A 25383-nucleotide genomic window follows, 5' to 3' on the forward strand; every position below is an offset into this window, starting at 1 on the left:
TTTGCCTCTTTTTCTAAAGTCCTGATTTCAAAAATTCAGTTTCTTGAAGGATGTTACCGATAAGTAGATTGGACTAAGAGCCCACCCAGGTGGGAAAACCATTGTGCTCTACTCAGGTTTGAATAGATTACCCAAGGAAAGGAGGGGGTAGTAACTTAGAAGTAAATGACATAATCAAAATTCATTTGAATAGCTTCCATCTCTCATTGTAATAGTCATTCTTTCATTAATTATAAACCAATCAGAGCTGATTGCCACCCACAGGGTGTTCCCTCTTCCAATGGGCATACAAGCTGTGAGCCTGCTACCATATGGGCCTTTAATCTAAGAGAGAGCTGGCCAAATGACCATCCCTTTATTAAAATTCTGGCATTATTAAGAAAATTATTAAATTATCTAGAAATTATGTCTCTTGAACTTTCCAATCACCATGACTACTGATGCCAGACTCCAGAGGCATCAAGGCTCGAACACTATTGCACGTACTGAGACTTCTCCCCCTCTGCCTCTTCCAGAGCCTGGCCTTATCATGCTGTGGCAACTTCACCCTGGAGAGCAGTAGCTGCAGAATCCTGAAGGCTTGCTGGCCGAGGAGACAGTGGGGACCCTGACATTAAGATAGAGAGACTTTTGTGGCTCTCCCATGGACATGTTTCTAAGGCATGGCTCCTTCTATCCAAGATTGAGTGCTAGGCTGATAGCCTTGGTGTGGCTCCAGAATGGGGTGGGCCTCCCAGCCTCCCATCCCCACAGTTTGGTTTACTTTGGGCCACAGATAGAAAGAGTGTTTGGTGTTTAATGTACTTTCCTGATGTTTACCCTGTATTGCTATTTGGGGTAAATTGTCCTTTTCCCACTATGATGATATTATGCCATCTGATTAATATTTGCTAGTCTAGTGGTATGTCATGTAATGACTTTGTTGATTCAGAGAACAATGGGGACTCACAGTATGATTTAAGTAGATAGGAACCCAAACTGGGTACAAACAACCAGAGATCATATAAAGGAGCATTAGATACATACCACGTCATCACTTTACCACCCTCTGCTTCATTTCATCTGTAAAATGACATCTCAGAGGTCCTTGCCAGCTCTGGATCTAAGATCTTATGTGTGACCTTGGGCAAGTCACTTCTCCCTGCACTTTCCTTCTCTGTAACATGAAAGGGATTAGAATAGCTGGCCTCTGAGGTCTCTGCCAGCTCTAGAACTAAGATCCTGTATGTGATTAGGGGCAAGTCACTTTCCCTCTTTGGGCCTTAGTTTCCTTCTCTGTAAAATGAGATTGGATGAGATGGCCTCAAAGATTGCTTCCAATTCTTGATCTAGGATCCTATGCATGACCTTGGGCCAGTATCTTGCTCTTCCTGGGCCTAAGTGTCCTCCATTGTAAAATGAGGAACTCGGACCCGGGGTCTCATGTAATAATGCGGCTTATAGTTATATATTGGTGTCTTGAGCCCCTTTAGACTGTGAATGCCATAGTGACAGAAACCATGTTTTAGATGCTGTATCTCTCCTGATGGCTCAGAGTAGTTCTTTATGTGGTACAGGCATTCAATGTATGTATATTGAAATGAGTGACTTACTCTGCACCCCAGCAGCACTTGTATGTGCAACTTGGGTGGAATAAGTGGGGTTGCCCTGGGCCCTCTGACTCGCCCAGGGACTGGGGGCATTTAAAGAAATTTTCTGTCTTGACTGTGTAGGGCTTAGGATAAATCTTGGCCCATACATGTAAAAGCCCTGCAGCTCCCAGGCTCCCCCATACCCCACCCTTGGCACTTAGCCTATGGACCTGAACATGTTGACCACGCCTTTGGCATGGCCCAGACACCCTGATTCCTTGAATGCAGCCAGGCAAGAAGAAGAGAATATGAAGCTCCTTCTTCATAGATGTGAGTCCCAGATGTGCTCACAATTCCTGGAATGTCCAGCCCCCAGGGGTCCTCCTTCCAAGAATAATACAGGGCTGATGACCATTCAGCTCTGACCTATACAGAGAGGAACTGGGACCTCGGCTGGCCTAGGAAGTCCACATCAGTACTGGGAAGGAGGAGGCCGTGCACAAGCCACAGCTCAGGAAGGGAACAGTTGGATCCTGGAGATAGGTAGGGGACTGACAAGAGAAGCCAACCTTTGACCTGCCTTCCCTTGACCCACTTTCCCGTTGTATTCTAGTGCCTAAAGTATATACTAGCCTCGGCACTCTTCCCCACCCCCAACTGACCTACCAAAGACCCATTGGGCCTCCTGCCAAAAGCCTTGAGCATCTATTCTCAGCAGGTTTGTGCAGGCCTAAGGCATGCTGGGAAGAGGGTGTGTTCACTCTTCTTTGGGGGTGAGGAGGTGTACTAGTATTCCCCTTTGGATACAGCCCCACCCCCCAGGTGCCTGACCTATCTTCTGGTCCAAAATCTTCCACTATGTGGGGCAGAGGGAAAGAAGGCTTCGTTTCATACAAGAGGAGGGGGATGGTTTAATGTCTACTGCCAAGACCCAGCCCAGCTCCCCATCTGAGAGAATTCTTGGAAACTCTCTCAGGCTAGTCTAAGCCAGGGCCACCTGCTCAGGCTGTCCTCTCCTCAGATCATTCCCCAGCCTTGGCCTCAGGTTATCCTGTGTCCCGGCAGCCAGAAACATCCAGCCTGAGCCCCTGAACCTACCCCCACTCTGGCCTGTAGTGCAATCAAGAGCCAGGTTAATGAAAATCAGGCCCCCGAACAATGACAAAAGCAGGCCAGGAGGAGACTAGCATCCATAACTCTGCTCTGGGTTGGGGTTGCCTGGAATCTGTCAGGGAAGGCTGCAGAGGGGGGAGGAGGGAGGGCGGGAGGGCGGGAGGGCGGGAGGGTGCTCTGTGTATGCTGGCTTCTAGCAGACACTAGGGTCTCAGAGGTGGGGAAAATGAAGAGCAGGAAAAGGGGGGAGGAGGTTGGGACAAGGGGCCCAAGCCAATGCATATTTTGTGGGCTGGATGGAAGTTTTGCAGGCGAATGCTTTTTGAAACCAAATGATGTTCAGAACAGTTTGCCTGAGTTGCCTGGTACCCCAGGAGTGCAGGGAAGGAAACTTTCTCATCCCCTTCCATTGTCCATCCTGCCTACCCTGCCCCCCACCCCCCAAAGAAGTTGGTAATGACCTTCCCCAGCCTGGTTGAGGGTTGGGAGACCTAAGTCTCAGTCCCAGCTATCCTATAAGAATAAATGGAAATCTCAGCTCCAGCATTAGCTGTGTGATCCTGGGCCTATTTTCTTATGGACAAGATGGGAATAACAATACTTTCACTACCTAATTCACAGGATTGTAGTGAAGAAAATGTTTGGTGGGGGGAGGCAACTGTGGGTGGCCTCTGAGCTCTGTCCTCCATGGGGGGCTCTCTTTTCTCTCTGCATTCTTTCATTTGGTGATCTCATCAGCTCCCAGGAGTTCAATTATCATCTAGATCCAGATGGTTCTCAGATCTATAGATCCAGCCCCAACCAGTCTCTGGAGCCCAAGTCCCACAGCACCAACTGGACTTCCCATAGGCATGTGAGGTTCCTCTTCTTTAAAATGAGGAGGTTGGACTCCATGGAGTCTTCCATGCTCAAAATCTATTATCCTCTGGGCCAAACAGAACTCGCCGTCTCTTTCTCAGACCCTACTCCTCTTCCAGAACACCAGTATCCAGTTACTCAGGTTTGACAGCTTGGGGGCATCCTCACTCCCCACGCCACCATATCTAATGGATTGCCAGGTATTGTCCTTTCTACTGCCACAACATGTGTCCTACCTGTGCCCGGCTCTTCTGCCAGGTCCAGAGGTCACACTAGCTTAAGGTAAGCGCTCTCCATACCTCCCAATTTTAATCTTGGCAGGCTAGCAGACAAACCTGATAGCGGTGATTTATCTATGAACCACTAAACCACTGTGGGGTCAGAGTTCCCCAGATTTGGAATCCTAAATCTTTTTTGTTGTTTTAAGTAGAAGAGTGGGTTTTTACTAAAACATGCTCTGCCCAGGAAGGAAGGTTATTGTCTCCTCTTTCAACTCGCTTGCAAGTCTAGCCTTTTCATGTGCACAAAAGACAGCCAACACTAGGCTACAGGGCCTTACTTTGACCATTCTCATTTGGGGGGCTCCCAGTGGTTGAGTGGGGTAGGCAAGTTAAAGTCTGCCCCCTACATCCCATTCCCCACCCCTAAAGCCACATACACATCACACACACATTTTATGTGAACATTTTAATAATTTCATATATTTTTTCAAATTACCTATAAAATTTTTTAAACATTTGTTTTTAAAATTTCCGAGTTCCAAATTCTCTCCCTGCCTCCCTCCCCTTCCTCTTCCCCGAGACAACAAATAATGAGGTATAGATCATACATGCACACTCTTACAACAGCAGAAAACTAAACAAGAAACTGGAAAGTAACTTTCTGAACTGAGCTTGGGCCTATAAAACTAGGCTTTGGTTCTCTGGTCCTGGTTGACTCCCCTAAACCACTCTACCCTCCATGTGGACAGGACTATCTAATTTGGGGCCTCCTCCCTCCCCTGCCCAGCACACAGCTTTGATCCTGGTAGGCCAAAAGGAAGCAGCAGCCTCCAGGCTAGGCCTGGCCCAGTGGAGGAAGAGGAGGAGAAAGGTCCTGGAGGGAAGGCTAATGTCTTTAATAGTTTCTGGGGGAGGGAAGAGTCCACCTGGTAGGGGGAGGGAATGGACAGATTGTCTGCTCCAGGAAAGCCCCAGAGGGGCTGAAGCATAAGGTCAAGGTCAAAGGCTAAGGCCTATATCAGCTGAGTCACCTTCTGCAGGCTGGTGAAATGGGCCGATGCCAGGTGGTGGATGAATTTCTCCTCATCTTCTTCTAGTTTGGCAAAAGCTGAAAGAAAAGCAGAAAGGGTGAAGGACTCTGAGTTGGGGGGCAGAGGTGCAGGCCTCACCCTCCATTTCTTTAGGCCTTTAAGGCTGCCAAAGCTCCTTCCTCCCAACTGTTTTCTCAGATATGTAGCACAAGTGTCATGATTTCCATTTTACAGATGAGGAAACTGATGATGATCAGTGAGAAATGACCGACCCAGTAGCACCTACCTACTGAGTATCAGAGCCAGGAATCAAACCCAGGTCTTATCTGAGGCCCAAGCCAGAGCTCAAGATCTCAGTGAGGTTTCACTGAGGAAACTGAAGCTGAAAGAACGCATAGGATCAAACATTTAGAACAATATCATGTAATCTGGTATCTACAGCTAGGATGGATCTCAGACACCAGCTCCCACCCTGTTATTTTACGCAGGAGGAAATGGAGGCCCGCCTAGTGGAAAGGACTGGCCCAAGGTCACACAGAGGATCCTAGAATTATAGCAAGGGTTCTTGTTTTTGTTTTTGGTTTTTGGTTAGGCAATGGGGTTACGTGACTTGACCGGGGTCACACAGCTAGTAAATGTTATGTGTCTGAGGCCGCATTTGAACTCAGGTCCTCCTGAATCCAGGGCCAATCCTCTATCCACTGCACCACCTAGCTGCCCCTATAGCAAGGGTTCTTAACTTGAGTCCACAAAGGGTCCCTCCTAATGGATCTGCAGACAGATTTCAAGGGAGCAACAAACTAGGTCGGGGAAAATATATGTGTAAATGAATGCATGTATGTATATATAGCTTTATTTTCACTAACCTCTAATTGAAATTTTTGAGGGAAATCCTTCACTTATTTCAAAACATTATTTTAAGAATGATGTCCATCAGCTTCAGGCAGGATACAAAAAAATTAAGAACCTTGGAGCCGGAAGGGCCCTCAGAGGCCAATCCCTGAAGCCCAGGGAGGGGGATGACTTGCCCTAGGGAATATCAATAGTAAGCATCAGAGGCAACATTTGAACCCAGGCCCTCAGACTTCAGAGTCAGTATTTTTTCCATTTATCCATAAGGTCACATGACTAGTCTGCAGCACAACCAAGATTTCAATGCAGATCCAGAAGCCTCCACATTCAGGGCTTTACATTTGACTGAACTCAGTAATATTTTCTGCCAATTTCTACATGATCCAAAGAGCCCTGGGAGGGAGGGCAAGTCTGATTATCCCCATTTTACAGAGGGGAAAAGTGGGGCTTACTCTCTTCATCCCATACATGAAGCCTGCCCCGCTGACCCTCTTCAATAGAGATATGTGGGGAAGCATTATGGATGTCCAATGTTAGCATACACTTACCACCTCCCTCCTAAACCTCAGGCCCCAAAAATCACCCCAGAAGATCTGTCCCCCCCTGCCCCCATCCCACCAAACCCCAGCACTCCTACTTACTTTGATGCAGGAGAATCACCCCTTGTTCAGCCAAGATCCTGGGCACTGCATAAGGCAACAAGTTGATTGTGTGCCCTTTATTGAGAGGGAAAAGCAGTGGAGGCCTCAGGGTTGGAGGCTACCTCAAGTAAGGTGCAGGTTTGGGATGGGATGGGATGGGATGGGATGGGATGAGATGAGATGATATGGGATGGGATGTGGGATGGGATGGGATGGGATGGGATGGGATGGGATGGGATGGGATGAGATGGGGTGGGATGGGATAGGAGCCAATTCAATTCAATAAACATTTATTAAGGACCCCAGGATAAACAAAAAAAGGTCCTGCCCTCTAGGAGCTTACAGTCCACATATGCAAATAAGTCCCTCAGTTGATTACCTCCAATTGATTCTGTCAGTATCTTGTTTGGACGTGCCTCTTTCTCCTTAGACTGTGAGTTCCTTGAGAGTAGGGACTAGGTTTTTGTTTGTTTGTTTTGTTTTTGGCCTTTCCTTGTATCCTCAGCTGTTAGCATAGTTCCAGGCACATAGTAGGTGCTTAATAAATGTTTATTTTCTGACAAGGTAATTTCTGGAGGCAGTCAACATTAACAATTAGCAGGACAGTGGACTCCCCATCCAGAGGTTCCCAGATGTTGTTTGGGCAGCCAGAGCCCAAGAGAGAGCAGCACCCAATTTGAGACAGGTCTAAGGAACTAAGATCTACCTCACACATGATATGTCTTTAAAAGGACCATAGGATTTAGATCTGGAAGAAACTTTAGGGTCTCATTTTGCAGAGGAGAAAACTAAGCCTCAGAGAGGAGAAAAGACTTGCCCAGGGTCACACAGCTAATCAGTAGCAGATCTAGGGTTCTGATCCAGTGCTTTTCTCTACTCCTGCCAGGAGACTGACCAGCTGAATAAGTGATGGCTTTAGCTTCCAAAGTAATTTGGGAGAGGGGGCTTGTGGCTTGTCCTTTGTTCTAGAAGACTAATGACCTCAGGAGGGAGATGTCTTGACTTGCAAATGAATTGGATTTAAGTGAGGCTGGGCTGTGCAAAGTCACCAGCCTCACTCTCCCCTCCAGGGTCATCAGAGTCTAGTGGTCAGGATGACTGGGGACAAATAAGGCAACTGAGCTCCAGAAAGGGGATGTGACTTGTTGATATTCCACATTGTGTCAATGGCAGAAATGGTCCTAGAACCCAGGTCAAAGCATCTCCATCACTGGGCCCCAATGAGTGTTGCGATAATGAGCACATTGGATCATCCAGGGACCATCAGGACCCAGCTGAAAGCACTCCCACCCAATGGCTTCCATCTTTCTGCCACTCACCCCCACCCTGACTTTCCTGAAACCTCTTGCTGTATGGCTATTATTGACAGATGGGTTAAAAGGACTGGATTTGGGGTCAGAAGATGGGGGGTTCCATCTCAGCTCTTCTATTCACCTGGGGCCTTGGACAAGCTCATTAATGACTCTGGGCTTCTCCTCCATAAAATAGGGAAAGGACTAGGGGGCATCTGAGGCCCTTCTCAGATCTTGATTCTATAATCAGTCCTAATAAGGAGAGTCAGTAGTAGCCAGTAGGGAAGGGGGCTGGTCATTATGGATGCCAAGGAGTGGAGTCATCCAGGCACTCTAGAGTGGCCTTGGCTAGGGCCAGAGGCAGGAAGCAGTGGAGAGAGAAGGGCCTGGCACCGAGGCAGTAGCGATGTAGGGCGAGGGGCCTGGCGCTGGGGCAGTACCTATGCAGAGGGCTGCAACTGTCCGTATGCTCCATTGTTTGCTGTGGACATAATCGAGGGCCTGGGATAGGAAAAGGCCCACTTTGGAGAACAAGTTTTCTATCTAGTGGGGAGAGAAAAGAAATCTGAAGGTTATGGTGACCTGGCATCCAAGAGCAGCCCTGTTGCCTTTGGGTTGGCCCAGGCTCTCCAGTACCATCAATTTAGCCTGCCAAGTACTGGCACCTAAGGGACACCTGGCATGAAGCCCTAGGGGCCCTGAGAAAAGGGCCTAGAGGATAAGAGCACGAAGCTCTGAACCTTGAGCCTGGGCAGAGAGTAGAGGTTCCCAGATGAATGCCCACCCCCCTACTTCTAACCCCCCGACTAGACCCACTCCCTTCCAAAACACTTCCAGACTCTATGCAGCCCCAGCAGGCCCTCCTCCCAGGCAATTCGACGGAAGAGCTTCTCTGGCTCTGCCCAGTTTAGGAAGCTGGCACAGCGGAAGAAGGCGAACTTGGCGTTCTTCAACACACAGGAAGCCAGGGTCAGAGAAAGCCCTGGGTGGGCCATGGGTTGGAAGAGGGACTCAGCTCTCTCTCTCTCTCTCTCTCTCTCTCTCTCTCTCTCTCTCTCTCTCTCTCTCTCTCTCTCTTTCTCTCTGTGCTCAATATATACATCTGGGATAACCACAGTCATCACTATGCCAGGGGCCTCAGAGGTATCCTGAGCCTCCTCCCTATCATGGTCTCCCAGGCTGCTCTGAGCCCTCTCCCCATTCTAATTTCCAAGGCCCCTCTGAGCCCCCTCTCTTTCTCCATCCTGGCTCCCAGGGCCACTGAGCCCCCTCTCTGTTCTGGCCTCCCAGAGCCTCTCTGAGTAAGGAAACCAGCTTGACTAGAGCACAGAGGCTAGATTGTCAAGTAAAGAAAGCTTGGGTTGGCCATGCAGGGTGGGGCCAGATTATGGGAAGCCTTTAATTGCAGGCTAGGGTCTTGGATTTTTGCCTGTAGGCAATTGGGTACCACTGTAGGTTTCTAAGCAGGAGGGTAGCATGATGAAAGCCAGGTTTTAGGTAAGGTGGTATTCAGGGCAGATTATCTGGGGGCAAGACTGGAGGAGGGGAGATAAGTTAGAAAGCTTTTGCAGCAGGCCAAGAGTGAGGTGCTGAGGGCATGAGCTGACAGCACCATTGGCAACGCTATTAATGTAAGATTTTGAAAGAAGAAGCAGCAGAACTTGGTGGAAGGGGCACAGAGCTAAGAGGAAGATGACTAAGGCTGAGAACCCTGGGGCCCCGTCCAGATGGCAAAGCCCAGATACAGGGAGATGGTTTGGGAAGGGAAGGAGATAGAGGAGCTTGGCAGTGAGGTTGGAGCCAGGCTCTATCCCCTAATAGCCATGCCCATATGTCCTGAAGGAATTTGGACTCTGGGAAGTGGAGGGCAAGTGAATGTCAGGGCTGGCTTTTACAAGACGGCCCTGCTTGCCAAATATGCATTTACCCATGTGTGGACCTTCAGATACAGGCGTGCATTTCTACATATGAAAAGCATGCATCCTCAGATATCTGCACACCTCTGGCCTTCAATACCTTCCTGTTAAGAAGTGGACAGTGTAACACAAGAAAGAAAAAAAAAAAAGAAAAGAGGGAGAGAACCAACCAAGGAGAAGGTGAAAATGGAGGGGAAATGAGAAAACTGTTCCCAAACACCTAATAAACCAGCTCTGGCATGGTGGAGAAGCTTTGTAATCTGGAGGAGACCCTAGCCAAGAAAAGGCACAATAGGAATACTCTGGGCCTGAGATGTCAATACACAAATGCACAGAGAATGAGTAAGAAAATGTCCTTGAGATCTTGAAGTATTTGAGAGCCTGCCATGTAGGGCAGGAATTAGGCTCATGCAACTTGGTCCCAGAAGGCAAGATGAGGACAAAACCAGGGGAGAGAGCAGCAGGAAGATTGAAGCTCCATGCACTGGAGTTTGCTTGTAACACTCTGAGCTAGCCTCCAGTAAGAAGGATGGCTCTGGGGAGGGAAAGTCATTCAGACAAAGGCCAGAGGACAAATGGTCAGGGATGTCAGAGTAGGGATTCTCAGTCAAGTATGGGCTGGACTGGGTGGCCTTTATGAAGTTTTGGGAGTCTCTGAGCCCCCCAGCACTGGCCTGGCCTCTGGGTCCCCTCTGGGCCCTTTCTTGGCACACATAGGATCAAACACCTTTGGGCCTTGGTTCAGTCTGGTCAGGATTGGAAATTTTTCAAGAGACTAAGGAGAGAAGGGCTACAAAAAGGTGAAGCAGCAGCCCAGTTTTAGAGCCCAGAGGCCTCTTCTTCCTGTCACCAAAGGGGATGGGCTTGGTTCACAGCTGCTGCTTGTGTTCTCTGGGACCTCATGGGAGAAGGAGACAGGAAACAGAAGGCCAGGAGGCTGGACTGGAGAGGCAAGAGGGAGGAGGAAAGGGGCTCTGGAACCCCTGGTGGGACAGTGGGCTGGGCCTCATCATCCTGGTCAGACTCTGAAGTGGCTGGTTGTTGTATCCAGAGGAGGGGAGGAAGGAAAGAGGGGAAGGAGGAAGGAAGGAGGGGAAGAAGGAAGGAAGGAGGGGAGGAAGGGAGGAAGGAAGGGATGAAGGAAGAAAGGAAGGAAGGAGGGGAGGAGGGGAGGAAGGAAGAAAGGAAGGAAGGGAGGAAGGAAGAAAAGAAGCAAAGAGGGGAGGAGGGGAGGAAGGAAGGAAGGAAGGAAGGAAGGAAGGAAGGAAGGAAGGAAGGAAGGAAGAAAGGAAGGAGAGAGGGGAGGAAGGAAGGAAGGAAGGAAGGAAGGAAGGAAGGAAGGAAGGAAAGAAGGAAGAAAGGAGGGGAGGAAAGAAGGAAGGGGAAAGGAAGAGAGAAAGGAAGGAAAGAGAAGAAAGGAAGGAAGGAGGGAGGGAAATGAAGGAGAGGAAAAAGCAAGACCTTAAAAAGATCAGAAAGCAGGCCCAAAGACAAACCTAAGAAATTCCATCTCAACTTCCCAAGTCTTTTTCCATGGGCTGCCATATGTCAGGGGGTGGAAGACTTGACTATGTTTACTCCAGGGGCGATTCTGCTGGCTGAGGTGCTAAGAGCAGTGCTGTGTATTGGCGAGGATACAGAACTTGCAGCCAGAGGCCCTGGGTTTGCATGCAGCAACTTTGCTTGGTCACATCATTGCCTTGTCTGAGCCTCAGTTTCCTCCTTTGTAAAATGAGGTGAGACCTTTCACTTCTAAATTCTATGATGAGAGATATGAAGGCAGGGCAAGCAGGGGCCTTTCTCCCAAGAGAAAGGAGGGAGAGGAGAAAGAATGACAGTGGGAGGTTTGCTAACCCTCTTCCCCATCCTCTTTGACACAGCCCATCCTTGCACTGCCCCTATCATGGGGACCAAAGACCCAAGCTGGAACCACTAGAAGCCAGAGGCCCATGGGAAGGGGTCTCGACATGGGCCCATCTTCATGTATGCTCCTTCTATGCTTTACATGGCTACCCTAGCTCTAAGCTCAAGCCTACGTGGTATGTACACAGTACAAGTATCATTCTAGACAAGAAAGTGGAGGCTTAAATGATTTGGCCAAGGAAACCCTCCATGTGCACCCGTGTCTCTCTGCTTTAAGCTCAACCCTCTTTCCGCTACACCACACTGCCTCTGGGGAGTGGGTGGCCTGGCAGGGAGGCCCAGGGTGGCCAACTCACCTTCACCACATCCTCTTCTTCGTCCATAAGGTGGAAAAGCAGGGGGATGAGGCTCTGGCAGACTTGGTCTGTCAGCACAGGTAACTCCTTGCCCTTGATGCTGCCAACCAGGGTTCCAAAGACATAGACGGTGCTACCTCAGTTTCTCTCTCCTGGCAGCCACACAGGTACAGGGAAAGATTGCATGGTGGTGGGGCTCATCAGACAAATGCCTGGGGTCCAGCCAGGGACATGGAGGAACAGGGTGGTCTCAGGAGCCATTGATAGTCACTGTCTGGGCCCACACACACAGTGGCTGTGCCACGTGTGGGTACCCCCCAAGGTCCCTCCAAAGCATTCACACTTACACAGTCATTCCTACAGGCATGGTCAATGCCTTACCTAGGCAATGTCAGCACATCTTTCCACAGCCCTTACCCAACCAACCTGCAAATGTCACAGAGGTCCACCAGGGCTTAAGTAGGGGGTCAGTGACACTCTGTGAAAGGAGTCCAGAGGATCCAGAACGAGGCCTGGATTCCAGCCCACACTTCCAAGTTGACCCACTTCTTTAGCTTCTCTAGGGGCACTTGGTCCAGAGGGGAGCCCCAGATCTGCTTTAGAATGCCCAATTCTTGTCTGATACTCACTTGTAAGAGCTTGACTACAAGAGCATGGTGCACCAGATGCAAAGCCTTTCCCCTCCTTTGCCCTCAGCCGTACATGAAGGCACATCTCATACTGAACCACAATCATCTCTCTACACCCACACATCCTCTGGGCATACACACGTGCACACACAGTTACGTACATAAACACTCTGCTCGTCCATACAAGCACACACACACACACACACACACACACACACACACACACACTCATCCATGCATTTGCACACATGCATACTAACTAGTTGTGTGCCCTAAGGCAAACCAAAGTCCATGGTCCTCCCAAGCTCTGCCATTGCAGTCTAAGGTCCCTCCCAGCTCTTACATTCTTTGTTCAAAGGGCTCTTTAGGCCCTGAAATTCTCCATTCTGTGACTTGTACTCTCTTCCAGGTCTGCCATTTTATGATTCAGTGGCATACTCAGGCTGAATCTCATAAATTTGACCACCACACCAATCCACAAACTGTTATTTATCCCTGTGTGCAGAAACACACACACAGAACCATACAAGCATACACATAATGCCTCATATGTTAATTATACAAATAAACACATGACTTCATTCATCCATATCCCAGGGGCATACGTACACATAACCATAGCCCCACACGAGGGCACATACGGGTGGATGGCCACCACAGTGATCTAATCTCTTGTCCATAGCCACACACAACAACCTCAGCCCCAATACACACACATTCACATGCACAACCCATCCTCACACTCACTGAATCCAGAGGCAACTCCTTTCCTATCCAGGACTGAGATAGAGACTTCTAGAGAGTGGAATTGACAGATTCAACCCACAGAGTTCCAACATACTACTAGACAGTCTGACATGACTGCCAGTCCAGGGGTCAATAGTAAGTCTATAATGATCTTGACAGTCAGCCATACCAACTACTAGCTCTGGTATAGGACAGAGAGATGAGTCAGGGACAAGAGAACTAGACCCAGCAGACCGGTCACCAGGCACAGGTAAACCTAAAGATACTGTTAAGAGTGTTGAGTAGATTGCTCATGAGAAGTGTGCCCTCCACATAATCGCATGTGTTTCTTGCTGCACGTGTGAATTAATGCATATTTAAGTATGTTGATTTTTTACTTTACTGTCGCGTTCACTGGGCTATGGTTTGTTTTAGGGTCATACTATAGCAATGTCTGCTAATCGTCTTGCGTATACATCAATGCTTATTGTCAGCTGTAATTTTATGCAGGCCTATTGAGAGTGTCATTGTTGCCGCTAGCTAGCTTTGCTTTTATTAGTTAGCCATGCTTTGTTGCTTGTGATTAATTGTTGTACACTATGAATATGCATATACTTCTGAACTGGGCATGTATAATGTCCTATAGGCATGTTGTCACTGAGTACTTTCTCAGCAGATGTTCTGTATGGTGTCCTGTCTATTGTATATATGGTTAATGAACGTTTGTTTTATTTTAGTTTCAATGGTACCAAAAGTCGATTACCTGGGATCTCAGGAAAATCATTCTTCTTGTTTCGAAAAGCTGATGTTTGTATGTACTGTATAAATATGCTTATACAGTATATTCTGTATAGTTATAGTATAGTTACAGGTTTCAAGCTTGTCCCAGCTGATTTTTGCAAGGGACTGCAATGAGTTTCAGCCCAGGGGAGGAATGTAACCTATGGTTTAAAGCCCATTTGCATAAGATTCTCCTCATTAGTGGAGAGGATTATTCAATTCTCCATGCCTGTGTGAGGGGCAAAATTGGCAAGAGCTTGAAAGAGAAGAGAGATCAAAGTCTTCCAGCTTTGAGAGAGAATGTCATTCCACATTCTCTTCAGGTCCCTGATGGAAGAGAAAGACTCTGGGAAGAAGCCAACGTATGGGGGACCTGGCATCTTGACACTTCCTGATCTTCAGCTTGTACTAGGAGACTTCAGAGAATTTCTCCTCAGGTGAGATCTGGGACTGTCTCTCTTGCTTATGCTGAGATGTATCACTACCAACGAGAGAACTCATTCACTCTGCATACTATCTGCAATATTCTTATCTGTTGTATACCTTCTCTGATTTCTATTTATTGGCTTGGATAAATGAATTTATTTGCTATCCACTATATATATTCATTGTGGAACTAGAATTTGGTGGGGAGTTAAGTCTTTGGATATTTAACTTGGGATACTCCTTTCCCATTTAGGGAGAGTGATTAGGCACTCAGTTTTTGATCTAAAAATCATTTCCCTTAGACTAAAAATTCTTAGGGGAGCAGATAGAAAAAATTCTCAGTTAGTACCCTTTCTCTGAGAACAGAGTGGCCAGTCTCTGGCTCCAACCTCCTGCTTCCCCTCTTGGCAGTAATCAAAGTCTCTCTTGTGAAAGGATGAGTGAAGGAGACATCTATTCATGCCTCCCTGTGAGCCACATCTAGACAGATTCATGTGGACACATATAGTCTACATAGGGGACATAACACATGTCCCTTACATGTGCATGTTCAGCCTCCCAGACACAAAGAAAGCCACAGAAGAGATGAGAACATATATATCCTTCCTGCCTTTGCAAAAGTAGAGCGCTATGAGTACTGAACACTGAATGTGCTGTCAGACTTGATTGATGGGTGGGGTAATTTTGCTAAGCTCTCTTTTCCCCTTCTTTCTTTTTCATTCCTAATTGCAAAAGCTGGCTCTCTGGATCAGGGATGTATTTGGAAATGAAGGTGATGGAAAAACAGGTATCAATAATTTGTTTAAACTGCAGTTATTTTAAGGACAGAAAAAGTATATAGACACATGCACGGTCAGCCCGTGATATATAAGCCATTTAGAAGCAGACACTCCTATTCACGTATCTCCACTCCACTCCCTATGTATACACACACCATATAAATAGAGCTCCTCATTCTACATGCACACACAGAGATTTATAGTCATTCACAGACAACCACACAAACATTCCCTTGTATAGAAAAACCCACACAACCACAGAGGCATATTCAACCTATAAGCAGACAGAAAGCCACTGGCACCCAATTCACACTCAACTCCCTTTGTGCACACACATGCATCTGCTTATATACCCTTGGCCCCACATGTCTGTAGACCCAGAATATCACTAGTCCACATGCTTACACTCACCCTCTGGGCAGAAATACACACACCCATATACTCCTTCCTTCTCTCTCCACTCCATCCCCTTCTGGGCCTACATCTGCAACCACACAAAACACTTTCCACAAATACAGGGGTGCACACACAATCAACCAGGGACCACTCTGGCCATAACAAGTGCTTGGAACAACACAGAGCTATGCTTTGTCTTGCTGAGACAACCTCTATTCCCCGCTGCCCAATTCTGTTATAACAATACTGGTCACTTTTCTACCCAAAACACAACCTTCATCCTCACACACACACACACACACACACACACACACACACACACACACTTAACCACAATCACCTCCACCTCTATATATGCACCTTCATGCATAAACAAAACAGCATACCTGCTCATCCATGTAAGTATCTGCTCTAATCCCTCTAAGCATTTACAGTACACATACATGAAATCTTACATGTATACCCATAAACTTACATATGCACATATGCATACAGATATATCATTCCATCTCTACACGTGCCCATAATACACATGTGCACGCTCAGTCCTACATGAACTTATGCACATGTAACCATGTTCACATACACTCACATTTATTGGTGCTGTATATAAGCATATAATGTTACAACTTCAACCTCACATTCATAATGTACCATGCACACTCAGATATATAAACCCTCTTATGCATTCATGGATACACTTTTTTTTTTTAATTAGGCAATGGGGTTGTGACTTGCCCAGGGTCACACAGCTAGTAAGTGTTATGTGTCTGAGGCCGGATTTGAACTCAGGTACTCCTGACTCCAGGGCCAGTGCTCTATCCACTGCACCACGGATATACTTTTATACAGTGTTATACCTACATGACCTCACCTGCAAGTATGGACACACACAAACTCACAGGCCCAAGTATTTCTTCCCACATGAACCTACATATGGCCATACAGACACTCGTGGGGCCATTTGAACACCCCTCCCACACACACACACAGACAAGCAACCTCAAGTGTCTCCATGTGCATCCTCATTCCTAATCACACTCACTCATCTCCCTGTGCACCCACAAACACACACTCAGTCCCATGGCCAAAGATACACACACACACACACATACATGCACGCTCATACACGATCACATGTAGCCATATGCTCATCTGTACTGCTTGCCTGTGCATATCCATTCCCTTACACCCTATCTTGGGCCTGTCGCACACAAATACAGCTGTTGAGCTCCATATTCACACATCCTCAGTCCATACAGACACATACACAATCCATATGGGTTTAGGGTATGTTCTCGGAAGACTAGTACCTCTGGGGCAAGGGCTGCTTTGCACCTCTGGAGTCCACCTGTTCCACTTAACTCTCAGCTGTGGCTCCAAGAAGCTGTGGCATGGGCAGCAGTCACATCCTGATAAACCATTTTGGCAGACGGGCTAAACCAGTGTGAAGGTAACTAAGGGGTCTCAAACCCGTTAGAGAGTTAGGGCAGTGTCTTCCCCAAGCATGTGAAGACTTCCCCTGCAGAATGGGCAGATGAGAACAATTTGTTCCAAAGGCCATGAAGGTAGCTGAAGCAGGCACTGTGGAGCACTTAGAGCTTGGTTAGACATCGAAGAAGCCAAGGCCATCACTGCATCCTGGACCATCACCAGCCATCTTGACTCTGTCCTGCCACTGGACTGTGATGATTCTGGAGGAGAGAGTGTTGCCAATGACTTCGTGCAACTCTGCCTCACTTAAATCCAATTTACACATGAATCAAAAGACATCACCCATACCATTTTACTATTTTTACCTATCTCAAAGTCCTGTGGAGACAAGCAAGTGATGAAGCAGCAGGTGCAGATACACTGAGAACTGTAGTCACAACCCTGCACACAGGCGGCCCAGACCATCGGGTCATCTTCTCACTGGAAGCAGCAGTGGGATTTGGCAGCCCCCTGGGCATCTGAGCGGCCTTTTAAGGATCATACTGCTCACCTCCTGGTGTGAGGAAGGGGCTAGAAAAAGTGCCCTAAAAATTGTCTGCTTACCCAACCCTGGCCTGACTACTGTGGCAGGCAAGGAATCCCACGCTGTGGTTGAAACACAAAAAAATGTACACAAATGTCTGCAGAGACGACTGCACTCGCCATCGGCACATGGAATGTGTGCACACTTATAGACAACACAAAATTCAGTAGATCTGAAAGACGAACAGCTCTTGTTGCAAGAGAACTCAGCAGGTATCGCCTCCATATAGCAGCTCTGAGTGAAACAAGGCTGGCAAATGAAGGCCAGCTTACTGAAGTTGGAGCTGGATACATATTTTTCTGGAGTGGCTACAATAAAGGGGAGCACCATGAAGCTGGTATAGCTTTTGCAATCAAAACTAATCTAGTTAACAAGCTATTATATTCCCACCAAAAGGAATGAATGACAGGCTCATGACAATGTGGTTGCCACTTGCAGGAAAACGTCATGCCACCATCATCAGTGCCTATGCTGCCACCATGATGAACCCTGATGAGGTCAAAGAAAAATTTTATGAAGACCTGGAGACCTTTATCATCGATGTGCCAAAAGAGGACAAGCTTATAATTCTGGGTGACTTTAATGCTACAGTAGGCTCAGATTACCATACTTGGTAGGGAGTCCTAGGGAGAAATGGTGTTGGAGACAGCAACAGCAATGGTCACTTACTACTGAAGATTTGTGCATCTCATGACCTTCTCATCACCAGCACTGTCTTCCATTTGCCTAAATGCAATAAAGCTTCTTGGATGCAGCCTAGCTGCAAACATTGGCATTTAATAGACTATATGATTGTAAGGAGAAAAGACAGGATGTGAGAGTGATGAAGACAACGTGTGGTGCAGAATGCTAGACTGATCATAGACCTATACTCTCCAAGCTAAATATTCAGTCAACAAAAGTGGTGGCCCCAAGGCAAAATGACTGCCAGAAGAATTAATGTCAACAGATTAGAGCTCTTCTCTGAGCAGGAGCAGTTTATTGCTAACTTGGAGGGAAAGTTGACCCAGCACACAGCTGGCAACAGTGGAGCAGAAAAGGAGCAGGCAGCTTTCAGAGATTTGGTCTACAGCACTGCATGTGCCCATCTGGGTCAGAACACTCGTAAACACCAAGACTGGTTTGATGAAAATGATGGGGAAATTCAGAAGCTGCTAAATGAAAAAATGAGAACTACGCAAGGTTTACCAGCAGGATAGTTCATCCATCTTTAAGAAGGCATCATTTAATTCCATCAAAAGTAAAGTACACGGGGCAGCTAGGTGACATAGCGGATAGAGCACTGGCCCTGAAGTCAGGAGGACCTGAGCTCAAATCCAGCCTCAGACCAAACACTTGACACTCACTAGCTGTGTGACCCTGGGCAAGTCACTTAACCCCAATTGCCTAAAAAAAAAAACATACAAGCAAAGCTTAGAGAGATACAGGATCCTTGGCTCAGTAAGAAAGCAGATGAAATTCAGTTTTATGCTAATAGTAACATTCCAAAGCACTTTTATGATGCCCTGAAGGCTATTTATGGGCCAAGGACCTATGGTGCATCTCAACTACTCAGTGCTGCTGGAGCCACATTGATCAGTGATAAGGACATGATCCTGTAGACATGGGCTGAACACTTCCATGGTGTTCTCAACAGACCATCATCAGTCAATGCTGAAGCCACTGACCACTTACCTCAGGTTGATGTCAATCTCTCCCTTGCTGAAGTTCTAACTGAAGAAGAGGTTTTGAATGCCATTAGGCTCCTTTTGTATGGCAAAGCACCTCATGCTGATTCTATTCTAGCTGAGATTTACAAAGTGGGGGATCCATTGCTCATACAAAAGCTGACTGAAACATTCCGGGTTACATGGCAAGAAGAGGTTATCTCCCAGGAGGTCAAGGATGCCTCCATTGTCTATATCTATAAAAGTAAAGGAAACAGATTGTCCTGTGACAATCACAGGTGTGTGTGTGTGGGGATGTCTCTCTCTTAGTCATTTCTTGCAAGATTCTTTCTAGAGTCCTCCTTAATAAGCTGATATTTTACCTGGAAGATAGTTACATACCTGAGAGCCAATGTGGCTTCATAAAGGGCCAAGGAGTGGTTGATATGGTGTTTGCTGCCTGACAACTCCAGGATAAATGCTAGGAGCAGAACAGAGGTCTGTACACAATATTTGTAGATCTGACCAAGGTCTTTGATACTGTCAGTCGTGAGAACTTATGGAAAATTATGTCAAAATTTGGTTGCCCAGAGAAGTTCATCAGCATTGTACATCAGTTTCATGACAGCATGCTTGCCTGAGTTCTGGATACTGAACAATGCTCTCCTGCTTTCCCAGTCACCGATGGAGTGGAACAAGTCTGTGTGCTTGCTCCCATGCTTTTTAGCATGGTGTTTTAAGCCATGTTGTCAAATGCCTTCAATGAGGATGAACATGGTATCAAGGTCAACTACTGCACTGATGGCAAATTCTTCAACTTTTAAAGGCTACAAGCCAAGACAGAAGTGGAGGGAGTGTTGGTGCATGATTCTCTGTTTGCAGATGATTATGCATTCAATACAGCCTCTGAGGCTGACATGAAACAAGGTAAGGAAGGATTCTGGGCTGCCTGTGCTAATTTTGGCCTAACAATTAACACTAAGAAAACACAGGTGCTCCATCAGCCACCACCACATCATCCATACATGGAACTGTTGGTTACAGCAAACGGAGAAGTTTTGAATGCTGTGGATAAGTTCATTTACCTTGGTAGTATACTTTCCAGAGATGTATACATTGATAACTCTGGCAACTGATAGCTCTGGAATCAACCTCATTATCTATACAGCTAGTTTAAACAAGACCTGGATTTGACTGTGGTTCAGATCAACAGCTTCTTATTACAAAATTCAGACTTAAATTGAAGAAAATAGAGAAAACCATCAGACCATATAGGTATGACCTAAATAATATCCCTTATGAATGTGAAATGGAAGTGATGAACAGATTTGAGGGATTAGATCTGGTAGACAGCATGCCTGAAGAACTGTGGACAGAGGTTTGCAATATTGTATAAGAGGCAGCAACAAAAACACCCCAAAGAAAAAGAAGAGCAAGAAAGCAAAATGGCGGTCTGATGAAGCCTTACAGATAACTGAAGAAAGAAGGAAAAGGAAAGGGAAAGGAGAAAAGGAAAGATATACCCAACTTAATGCAGAATTCCAGAAAACAGCAAGGAGAGATAAGAAGGTTTTTTTAGAAGGTTTTCTTAAATGAGCAATGCAAAGAAATAGAAGGAAATATTAGAATGAAAAAGATAAGAGATCTCTTCAAGAAAATTAGAGATAGCAAGAGAAAATTGCATGTGAAAATGGGTATGATAAAAGACAGAAATGGTACAGACTTAACAGAAGCAGAAGAGATTAAGAAGAGGTGGCAAGAATACACAAAAGAACTATACAAGAAAGATCTTAGCATCATCCCTGATAAAGATGGTGTGATACTGATAAGATATCCTAGAGAATGAAGTCCATTGGGCCTAAGGAAGGATTGCTAACAATAAGGCTAGTGGAGGTGACAGAATTCTAGCTGAGCTATTTAAAATCCTAAAGGTTGATGCTATTAAGGTGCTGCACTCAATATGCTTGCAAATTTAGAAAACTCAACAGTGGCCACAGGATTGGAAAAGATCAGTTTACATTCCAATCCTAAAGAAGGGCAATGTCAAAGAATGTTCAAATTACCAAACAATTGTGCTCATTTCACACTCCAGCAAGGTTATGCTTAAGATTCTACAAGCTAGCCTTCAGTAGGGTGTGAACCAAGAATTACCATAACAGATCATTTTTCAAAGAGGCAGAGGAACTAGAGACCAAATTGCCAACATTCACTGGATTATGGAGAAAGCAAGGGACTTCCAGAAAACATCTACTTCTGCTTCATTAACTACACTGAAGCCTTTGACTACGTGGATCACAACAAAATGTGGCAAGTCCTCAAAGAGATGTGAGCACCAGATCATTTTACTTGTCTCCTAAAGAACCTGTATGTGGGCCAAGAAGCAACAGTTAGACCCAAACATGGAACAATTGATTGGTTTAAGATTGGAAATGGAGTATGACAAAAGACTGTATATTGTTACCTTATTTATTTAACTTATATGCAGAGTATGTCACGTGAAATGCCAGGCTGGGTGAATCAAAAGCTGGAATTAAGGTTGCCAGGAGAAAGATCAACAATCTCAGATATGCAAAAGCTACCACTCTAAGGGCAGAAAGTGAAGAAGAATTTAGGAGCCTCTTGATAAGGGTGAAAGAGGAGAGTATAAAATCTAGATGGAAGCTTAATATAAAAAAACTAAGATCTTGACAACTGGTCCCATCACTTCATGGCAAATAGAGGGAGAAGAAATGGAAGTAGTGTCAGATTTTATATTGTTGGGCTCAAAGATCACTGTAGATGGCCACTTCAGTCATGAGATTAAAAGACACTTGCTCCTTGGAAGGAAAGCTAAAATCTGGAAAACACACTAAAAAGCAGAGACATCACCTTGTTGGCAAAGGTCCATATAGTCAAAGCTATGGTTTTTCCAGTAGCAATGCATGGCTGTGAAAGTTGGACTATAAGGAAAGGTGAAAATTGCAGAATCAACACTTTTGAATTGTGGTGCTGGAGAAGACTTTTGAGAGTCCCTTGAACAACAAGGAGGTCAAATCAGTCAATACTTAAAAAAATTATTTCAGGCTATTCACTGGAAGAGCAAATACTGAAGCTGAAGCTTAAATATTTTGACCACGTAATGAGAAGGCAAGACTCATTGCAAAAGACCCTGATGTCGGGAAAGATTGAAGGCAAAAGGAAAAGGGGACAACAGAGGATGGAATGGATAGTGTCATAGAAACAATGAACATGAACTGGGACAGACTTCAAGAGACAGTGGAGGATAGAAGGGTCTGGTATGCTGTGGCGCATGGGGTTACAAAAAGTCAGACATGACTGAGTCAGACCAACTGAGTAGCAGCAGCAGTTCCAAATGTCCAAGATTTTTGTCTCATAGACTGTTTCAAAACAGACAAAAATGGTTAGCTGCCCAGTTTCTTCCATGAAGCAAGTGTTTTTCTGGTCCTGATACCAAGCAAAGACAAAACTGAGAAAAAGAAAACTATAGGTCAATATTTCTAATGCTTATAGAGGCAAAAAATTGAATTAGATATTCACAGATAGACTGCAACAGGACATCAAAATAATTAATCATCATGACAAAGTAGAATTTATTACTGGAATTCAAGGTTAGAAAACAACCAGGAAAAGCAGCTAATTTAGTAAATCATATAAACCAGATGAAAACAATAAAGGCTACATGATCATGTCACTAAATGCAGAGAGAAAGGCTTCGATAGGCCATTCCAATAAGCCATTTTCTAGAATTAGACACAGATCATATAAAATCCACATGGGAATTAGATTACCAAGAATATCCAAGAACTATGAAAAAGAAATGGGGAAACAGCGTGTGTATGTGGTGGGGGGTTCTGTGTGGCACTAGCAGATTTCAAAATATCTTGAAAAGAAATATCAAAACTAGTACTGTAAAAGGAACAGAAAAACAAATGAATGGTACAAAATAGACAATGAGGAAAAGGGAATGATATCACTGTTAGATAAAAATTGCTGGGAAAATTAGATGGCTATATATGTCATGGGAATACAATTAATTCTAATGAAACAGTGGTCAAAGTGAATTTAAATTTTTTTTTAAGTTAAGGAAAGGGAATCATGTATTGGCCTCAACTCTGTAAAGGAGGGACATTTTCATCAAACAAATAGAAGAAATTAACAAAGGCAAAATTGGTAGGTTAAGTATACAAAAGGATTTTTGTACAACAAAAGGTAATGATACTAAAATTAAAAGAAAAGAAATAAATTGAGAAAAAAAATTTGTAGTAAACACATCCAGAATCTATAAGGACATCCAGAATCTATAAGAAACTGATGCATATTCACAAGACTCATATATATTCTTGGTGGAGCAATGATCAAAGGAAAAGGGCAGATAATTTTCAAGGGAGGAAATATAGACAGTTAATAACCCCATGAAAGAGGCTTAAGTTCCTCAACAATAAGAGAAATGCAAATCAAGACTAGGTGTCACCACAGCGCACAAAGTGTCAGGCCTGGAGTCAGGAACACCTGAATTCAAATTCAGTCGCAGACATTTACTAGCCATGTGATCCTGGGCAAATCACTTAACATCTGTTTGCCTCAGTTTCTTCAACTGTAGAATGAGGATAAAAATAGCACCTACCTCCCAGGGTTGTCGTGAGTCTCAAATGAGATGATTATTGTAAAGCGTTTAGCACAGTGCCTAGCATAGAGTAGTATAAATATTATTATTATTATTATTATTATCATTATCATTATCATTACCCAGATAACTTTAGGATATCTAACCCCCTCACACTAAGATGACAAAAATAGTGAAAATTTTTAAAGTTTAATGTTGAAATGGGAAAATAGGTGGTCAAATCCACAGTTGGTAGGATTGTAGACTAGTCCAAATGTTTTAGAGAACAAACAATCTGGCTCTCTGAGGGCCATAAAACTCTATTGTATATTTTGTCAGGGATTCATTTGCTAAAATATTAAAAGGATAAAAAGAGCCATATTACAAAAAATAGTCGTAGGTTTTTATATGATAATAAGCAAAAACCAACTAGAAATCACCTCTATTTAGAGAATAACTGAATAAAATTAAGTCCTTCAGGCTCCCTTTACTCAGTCTTCTACAATGCCATCAAATTAATGAGAACATGAGAGACTTGGTCAAAAACTTGACTGAAATCCAGTTACATTATGTCTACAATGTTCTCTTGATCAAAAAAGGGAATGTTATTAGTCTGGTATGACTTGTTCTTGATAAGATTATGCTGCTTTTTAGGGATCACTGCTTCCATTTCTAAATGCGCACAACCTGTCCTTTTATTAATACCTTCTAAGATTTTGCCAGGAGTTGAAGTAAATTACTATTCTAAGCACCAATCACATATACAGACTCAAATACACACACACACACACACACACACACACACACACACACACAAAATCTACACCTCACCCCAATCTATTCCCACACATCTAATGCTCACTGTACACTTCAAGACAGAGAACAGCCTTTCACACTCACTATCACCTCCTTGCACGTATAGATATGAACAACTACATATTTACATGCCCTCAGTTCCAAATGCACAATTAGATTAAGTCAATTCTCCCTCTGCGATATTTCTGACATCTATCCGTTCTTCACTATTTCCACTGCTACCACTTCAGTTCAGGGTATAGTGCATTACATCCCCCGTCCTCCCTACCCACTATCACAATAGCACCCCAATAGGCAGGAGTGTTGTGAGGCTCAAATAGTGTAATATGTGCAATATAAATGTCAGTTATGCTATTATTATTATCATTGTTATTGGCCTCCAGTCACCAGGTTTCCAGTGTGGTGATGACTTCATCCCGCTGAGTTCAAACAATGTTTATAGAGCAATACAAGGATGTGCTGATAGATGTTTAACAACCAGGTTTTCTGTAAAAAAAAAATGCATGCACAAGATTGTTTAAATTTAATCTGTTTAATTAACACATTTTTAAGCCTAGACAATTAACAAAACAATGAAGTAAGCCCTGATTTGTAGTGGTTGCCGATTTCTGAGGTGTAAAGGCTCACACTAAAAATTTCAATCTCTTCTAATGCCCTTAGAGCTGGCTCCAGCACACCCCTTGCCAACAGGTCTTTCTACTCCCACTTACTCTTCCTCTTACTACATATAATTGTGCCAAAATAACCTTTTTTTCCACACAGATATGTTCCTGTTATTCTTTTGCTCAATTTATATCTAGACAACCATTCTCTTCTGCACACTTACCTACACACGTGACAATACAGGTACA

At 45.0% G+C, this 25383-nt stretch overlaps 1 pseudogene; it reads right to left on the reverse strand.

The window, feature by feature from the left end:
- Nucleotides 1–4369: 4369 nt before the first annotated feature.
- Nucleotides 4370–25383, reverse strand: part of LOC110194754 (maestro heat-like repeat family member 5) — a 162798-nt pseudogene continuing 141784 nt past the window's right edge.

This window comes from Phascolarctos cinereus, unplaced genomic scaffold (genome assembly GCF_003287225.1).
Source record: "Phascolarctos cinereus isolate Bilbo 61053 unplaced genomic scaffold, phaCin_HiC Scaffold_8;HRSCAF=390, whole genome shotgun sequence".
Classification (NCBI taxonomy): Eukaryota; Metazoa; Chordata; class Mammalia; order Diprotodontia; family Phascolarctidae; genus Phascolarctos; species Phascolarctos cinereus.